The sequence below is a fragment of the Vigna umbellata genome, chromosome 5 (genome assembly GCF_029865625.1).
Source record: "Vigna umbellata cultivar VRB3 chromosome 5, Vumbellata_1.0, whole genome shotgun sequence".
Taxonomy (NCBI): domain Eukaryota; kingdom Viridiplantae; phylum Streptophyta; class Magnoliopsida; order Fabales; family Fabaceae; genus Vigna; species Vigna umbellata.
Genome location: NC_142169.1, coordinates 41,951,029 through 41,958,298, shown reverse-complemented (window position 1 = coordinate 41,958,298; position 7,270 = coordinate 41,951,029). Strand labels below are relative to the sequence as shown.

The 7,270-nt window shown below is 32.8% G+C and overlaps 1 long non-coding RNA gene across 2 annotated transcripts; it reads right to left on the bottom strand.

The window, feature by feature from the left end:
* Positions 1-5,148: 5,148 nt before the first annotated feature.
* Positions 5,149-6,965, bottom strand: LOC148198375 (uncharacterized). Of its 2 annotated transcripts, XR_015786539.1 has the most exons (3): positions 6,659-6,947; positions 5,547-5,624; positions 5,149-5,465 (listed from the first exon to the last, which is right to left on the bottom strand). It is a non-coding gene; the product is annotated as an uncharacterized LOC148198375 (long non-coding RNA). The 2 variants fall into 2 exon arrangements; XR_015786538.1 differs by having other exon boundaries at positions 5,149-5,624; positions 6,659-6,965.
* Between the last annotated feature and the right edge of the window lie 305 nt (positions 6,966-7,270).

Below are 7,270 nucleotides of genomic sequence, written 5' to 3'. Positions count from 1 at the left end.
ACTGTTAAAGTGTTGAGGTCCAGCTATATTTGTGTAATCTGCAAGAGTTCTTCAGGCATTATTATTCTCCATATTTTCAGTGCTATGGTCAGAACCTTGTGGTGATGGATGTAAAAAAGTTTCCGGAGGAGGAAAAAGTTCTCTAGATGTACGGATTCTTCTCCTCCGTCTACTCTCGTCTAAACCTTCAAGAAGAGGTTCTGCAGTTTTCTTTCTTCTAGTTCGGATTGCTTCCTGCAAACACAAACAAACAAATCCCTAGAAGAATTGGTTAGCACAAAAAGATATAAAAGAAGATATAAAATCTGAGATGAGAAGATAAAAACAAAAAACAGAAAAATAAAAATAAAAACAGAAAATAAAATAAAATAAAAACAGAAATTCAAAATTCAAAATTCAAGTCAAAGATAATCAATAATCACACAAATGAACTAGTTAAACCACGAGTCCCCGGCAACGGCGCCAAAAACTTGATGACAAATTTATGAACACCGGAAAACGGCGCCACAAACTTGTTGAATAATCGGCAAGTGTGACCGAATTGTATCAAGTAATAAAACAAGGTAAGACCAAGTATCGTTTTCCCAAAGGACTCACGGCCTAGTTTAGCTATGTGATTTGTTGATTATTTAAGACTTAAGAACAATTTAATTGTAAGTTTTTAAATGCAAAAGACAATAATTAAACATGTATGCATGAATGTTGATCAATGGAAAAGAACAAAACAAACACTTCAATGAATTATATGGATGAGTATGTTGTTGGGGTTATCAATTTCATCTTATCCACTCTCATATACTTTTAGGAATTCATCATTCTTATCATCAATGCTAATGTCACTCTCTAAATCACCTTGCAAGAAGGCCTATCCCTAATTACGAGTTCATACAATTCCTAGCATTCCTAGTAATTAGTTCTTAAAGTGCAGGAGCTTAAAGGCAACCAATATGCTATTGGGAGAAATTCCCCAGATCTAGACTTCCCCGTACGTTCCCGTATCGACAAAATCAATAATCATGGCAATGAATGAGTTAAACAAAGCAAGCAATAAGCAAAGAGGAAAAACCCTAGCTAAAGATGAAAGAAAGCATATATCTTAATATAAGACATTAAATCAAATTCCATATATGAGAGTTTCACAAGACTACATTGATTCCCCAACAACAATACAAGATTTAGTTCACCATATTGATGGTGAAACTAGATGAACAATAATGAAAGAATGAAAGATAAAACCCTAGAAAGAGGAGAAGGTAGCTTGAGCATCAAAGATCTTCCTTCAAGGGGTGGAAAAGAGAGTGTTTGCTTCGTCTCTGCCAAAGATACAAACCCTAGGACGTCCTAAAGCTTATATACTATTCTAAAATTACAGAAAATTAGGCCCTAGCCCAAAATAGTGTCGCTTAACGGTAAGTGCGTGAGTTGTTTTCTTCCCCTCAGCGGCCAAATCACCCCTCAGCGGATCCAACGTGACTGCCTGAGTGCCGCTCAGCGGTAAACTGCCGCTGAGCGGCAGTTGCGGCTTCCTCTTTTGCACTTTTTGATGTCTTTTCTGATTCCATATCTGTCCTTCTTCACTTCTTTCACCAAATTCACCTTAAAACCTGCACAAAAACACTGAAATCAAGCATAAACCTGTCCAGCTCTGTTATTTCTAAAAATATAACCAAAAGCATGATTTCAAGCTAGTTTCTAAGTGTTAAATGTTGCTTTTAGTATCAATTTTAAGCATGAAAATAACAGTTTTTCAACTGTTATCAAACATGCAAACCAAGTTCTGGTTGCATGAGTCCTTAGTGTCGTTCTGAACCATTTTGGTCTGTTGTTTGATTTTTGGTTCGAAGAATTGTTGAGCGTTGAGGGTAGAAGGAATCGTAGTTCGACGAACTGAGTTTCTGCCTCTAGGACGATCGTTCACACTAGAGGTAAGGGAAGCTTATTTAATTTAATTTATATGATTATGTGATGTATGCACGTTCGTTGGATTGACTAAATGAATATGTTGTATGATGGTTGAGATGTTTGAACTATATGAAGTATGAAAAATTGATTATGCTATGAATGTGTAAAGTGATGAAGTTATACGTTAAGAAATGAAATTGATTACATATGAATTCTGAATATGAAATTTCCCTAAGATAGTGTATGTTCGTTACTGAACAGTCTTCGACCGTTCGGTTTTTTGAGTGAACTGGGTTAGAATTGGATTCTTTCATTTGGGAAGAATTCTAGTCGAGTACGAGCGTTTGCATTTCGGAATACTGTGCTTGAGCGTTCGGCCAAGCATAGTTCTTTCTTAATATCCTGTTATGAACTTAAGTATGTATATATATATATATATATATATATATATATATATATATATGTGTGTGTGTGTGTGTGTGTGTGTGTGTGTGTGTGTGTGTGAAATTGTGTATTTTAGTTATTCTTAAATACTAATATAATAGTATGTTAGTATATTTATCAAGCCTCTTTTATATAAGTTTAGCAACACCTGGTCTTATACCAAGTGTTCGTCCTAAACAAGTGTTTGGTCTTACACCAGGCACTCGTTCTATCTCCTTAAACTAAAATTTCTAATACGAGCGTTCGTTCAAACCACTAGGGCTCGCTCACTATAGTGTTTAGTCTTTAACTAACATTCGTATTTCTTGATACTAAATCTAAATAATCTAAGTTCTCATAAACGCTCGATTTACTCATGGGAATTCCTCTACGTATTATTCTTTGAATCTCTTGGAGTGTCTGTGTTTATTGGCTTCGGCCTGCAGTTTTAGTGCTGAGTATGGTCTTTTAGATGTTCGGTTAAAGCTCTTAAGAGTCAGTTCATCTAATTGACTCATTTTGTAAGTTACGTTCGTTCTATTCGTTGGTAGTGATATTAGATTGTACTTGGTTTCTTTCTCAAACCGATAGTAAACCTCTTGGTCTAAATTCATTCTGGAACTGGAGATCTCTCGGTCTCGCTCCAATTGTTCAGTCTCGTTCTGAGTCAGGGTTGAACGTTCGGTAAATTGTATCCGAACGGATCTTTGTGTGAAATGGTTAAGTGAGATGATTATTAAAGAAAGATGAAGAAAATGAGATATGGAAAGGTTGTGGTTTTTGGACGAGCGTTCCGGGGAGGAACGACTCATGCTTGAATATTGAAATTGGTAAAGTATGACTGTGAGCATGCTAAGCTGGCTGTTCATCCTGATGTTCCGTGGGTACTCGTCTTCACGTAGAGGAGGGTAGGTCATGTGTGGGAACGACAGGAGGTCCTAGTCCTTAGGGGTACTTTGGACAGATAGGTTTTGTATGATATGCATGATGAAATGTATCTTGTGTATTGGATTGTTTGAAATGTATGTCTAAGCATGAATTAAATTACATAAGCTTACCCTGTATTTCCTGTTGTGTCTGTTTTGTACGTTCGTCTTGTCGTTGCAATGATCATCCGTATGGATGTGAGCAGAAGGGGACGCGCTATTGGAAGATACAATGGAAGAAGAAAATTTGGTAGAAGTTGAAGTTAAGACCGAACCTTAGGACGTTCGGTCAGTAGAGTAGTTTTTGTAATGAGGCAGTCTTTCACCTCTTTCTCATCTTTGTATGTTTGACCGTTCGGTATTTGGCTTTTGTAAACCGTTCGGTCAGACTCGTACTTATGTATTGTTTAAATATAGTAACTCTTTCTGCAAGGTCGTTCGACCGAGACCGTACGTTCTTGTATAGTGTAAGACTGATCTGCTATATTATTAAATGTAATTATTCGATTATATGGTTCATTGCTGTATTTTTGGAATGTTACAATATATACTAATTTAACATATAAAGAAATTTAATTTACTTTATTGTTATTATAACTTTCTTTAAAGTTTTATTCAAAGTTGAGCTAATATAAGTTTATCTTACTATTTTTGTGTCAAACTTTTATTTCATGTTTACTTTTCAATTGAATAACTGATATATGTACTTAACTTAATTGCCATATTTATTCTACTGACAGATTGACACATTTAATTTTCTGTATTAATCTCTTTTAATAATACTATATTATGTATTACATAATTGTTTGCTTTCTTTAAAGTGTGGATGAATTATTTTTGTTTTAATATTATATTATAGTTGTAAGAGCCTGGTTTAGATGTTAATTATGTTTATTAAAATAAAAAATAACGTGATAATAAAAGTGAAATGTAGTACAATTGATTAGAACTTATTGATATGGGTTAACCGTCATGCGTTTTATTCTTGTTTTATAAATAATATATATGTTTATTATCTATTTTTAATTTGTTTTATGTGCAAGTATAAGATGTATTAATATTTATAATAATTATTGTGCATGTATTTGATAAAAATTAATTAAAGTTGGGAGAGTATATTAATAGTTTATTTCTTGTGATAATAGTTATATATATTTTTTATTTATATAAATAATATTTTATGGAGCATCTTCCTTTTGTTATATTATTTATAATTATATAAATAATATTTCTTTTGTGAAATTACAGTTTTAATTATATGATTATAGTAATATTATATATATTATAGTTAAAATATATAAATGAATAATTATATTTTATGGTTTTGTAGTGTTTAAATATTATATTGAAACTGACGGACTTTTACAAAGATTTTAGAAAAATAAATTCAATTGGGGTTTTTACAAAGATTTTAGAAAAATCAATTTAACAGGGTCAGGTATCTTTACTGTTTATATAATATTAAAATAGAAATCCTAATCATTAGGAAAAAGAGATAAAATACTATGTAGCTGTGAAAGAAATTGTAGAGGACAAATTATTTTCTATTATATGGGAGAAGGTTAGGAACCAGGAAGACCTAAAATATCTAGAATTTGCTATATTAGAGGTAGGGGTGGGCAAACTGCCCTATAGTGCACTGCACTATAAAAGTTTATAGTTAACTATAAACTACTTCAAGAAAATTGCACTGAACTAAAAAATAGTTCAGAGTAACTGAACTGAACTATTTTTTAGTTTAGAGTAACTGAACTGCACTAAAAACTCTAATACAATATCACATCAATTAAAATGAATTTCAATAACTATTTTTATTCCCAATGCCCATTTGTTGACATCCCATTCATCTGAAATGAATTTCACTAATATAAAAATCCAGTAATCACACTGCAAAACAGGAAAAAAAGTCACCAAACTTCCAAAATCAGAAAATCAATTTCTTCAGAAAGAACATTTACAAACCCAATGAAAGACACAATAATTAAAAGCATACCAGAAGTGATAAACACGCTGAATAACATCACGTCTTTACAAACTCAAGAACTCATCCTAAACATAGAAAAATCGCATCAATCTCGTTTTATTTTCTCTCAAGCCATGGATCAAGCCAACACCATGCAAAGTTTGAGCCATGTATAAAATTTCAATAGTGTAATAAATGCAAAACACTTCTTCCATGGATTTTCCTAAGACCAGATATGAGTTCACCACATCCTACATAGTATTTTCAGTTGAAGATTAATACCAAATGACATTGAAGTAAATAAGGAAAATCAAAGGAAATAAATAATGGACCTGTAGTGTCCCTAGTGTCCCATTAGCTAAATAGTTAAAGATGAGTATACTTCCGTGAGAGTAACCATAACTTGACCTCTGATAAAGCAAAAGTAAGAATTATCAAATGCTTATAGAAAAAGTGGTTCAAAACTATTCATCTTTCCAGGACAATAAGAGTGACTTTTACTCTTTAGGAACAAATGTCACCTGACTCCAAGTTTTCCAAGAACAAAAATTTTGTTTTATTACAATTCTGAACAGCAAAACCAATTCCCTTCAGATTTCATTCAAAACTATGATTTATTTTGCCTCTAGAAAACAGAGTAACCTAACCATCAAGTTCACACAACCTATTGCTTACTATTCTGGAAATATCATTTTAATTACAAAATTATAATGTTAAAATATCATTTTCCCTGTAAACAAGTGGCAAATTCTTGTGACCTATACAGCTAACAACAATAGAAAAGAATTCTGCACAACAGTTTAACTTCATCCATTATTCAAGGGTTGAAAGATGAAGTAGTTAAAAATCCAAAAGGAAATAGAAGCTAAAGATTCATAGGTTATGAAATTCAAGATTGAGTTCTTTAACTCTTGAGAATGATGATTTTAGGAGTAAATATATGATGCTATGAAGAAGAAATACAATGACCTAAAGCTCACTACAAAAAGGAAGGTTGCTTTGGACTCTAAAGTTTTATCTGGATTGAATTACAAATAACTAATTCTCTTGTTTCTATTCATTCAAATTGCTTAATTACTGGAAAAGAAGTTAGCTCAGATCATGATAATAATGATGATACAAATAAAATCAAAGATCTACACCCGATTGAAAACCAAATAAAATCAAAGTAAAAATGAAATTGAAAACGAAAACTAAATAAAATTGAAGAAACCCTACCTGATCGTAGGCGATTGAGAAACCAATGTCAGGTAAGAACAAATCAACAAATAAACAAATAAAATCTTCCTAAACAGCTACCACAAAATCCAAAAGAAAATCAACTGTTACCCAAAACAAAATCAACTATTACCCCCACTGGATCATCCAGATGAATAGACCTCAAGTACATTGCTTTCCAATCTTATTTATCCTTTTTGAAAGGGAAAAGGGAAAAGATTTGTACCTTTAGGTTGCAGAGTGTTATTCCTTTGCTTCCAAGTGTTCACAGAACCTTCGATAGTGGTAGAACCTTCGACAGTTCGGCTACGGTTGAGTGCGGCAAAGTCTTCAACGGCGACGGCGAGCCTTCGACGGCGGTGAGCCTTCAAGGGCGGTGAGGCTTCAAGGGCGGTGAGGCTTCAACATTAGCGAGCCTTTGACACAGTGAGAAGGGAATGTAACGAGACCGGGAATAGGAAACCTAAACCACAGTTAACTAGTTAACTGTAGTACAAACAATTAACTGCATAAAGTTCAGTTTTTTTAAACTGAACTAAAGAATATGTTAATTATTTTAAGTATAGTTTAGTTTAGTTTTTTTTCAATATAATAGAGTATAGATAACTATAGTTTAGTATAGTTCAGTAAATTTTGCCCAACCCTAATTAGAGGTAACAGGAGTTACTCTTTTTGGGTGTTTGGTGTGTTGATGCATGGTAGTTTTATTTGAAAAATTTGTATGTGGTGCAGTTCGTTAATTACTATTTTTTCCAATTTTTATCCTATGTTGTGCAGTATTTTTTCTTTTCGACAATGACTATAGGTTTTTTGTGTTCTCTGTATTTGATTTTTCTAT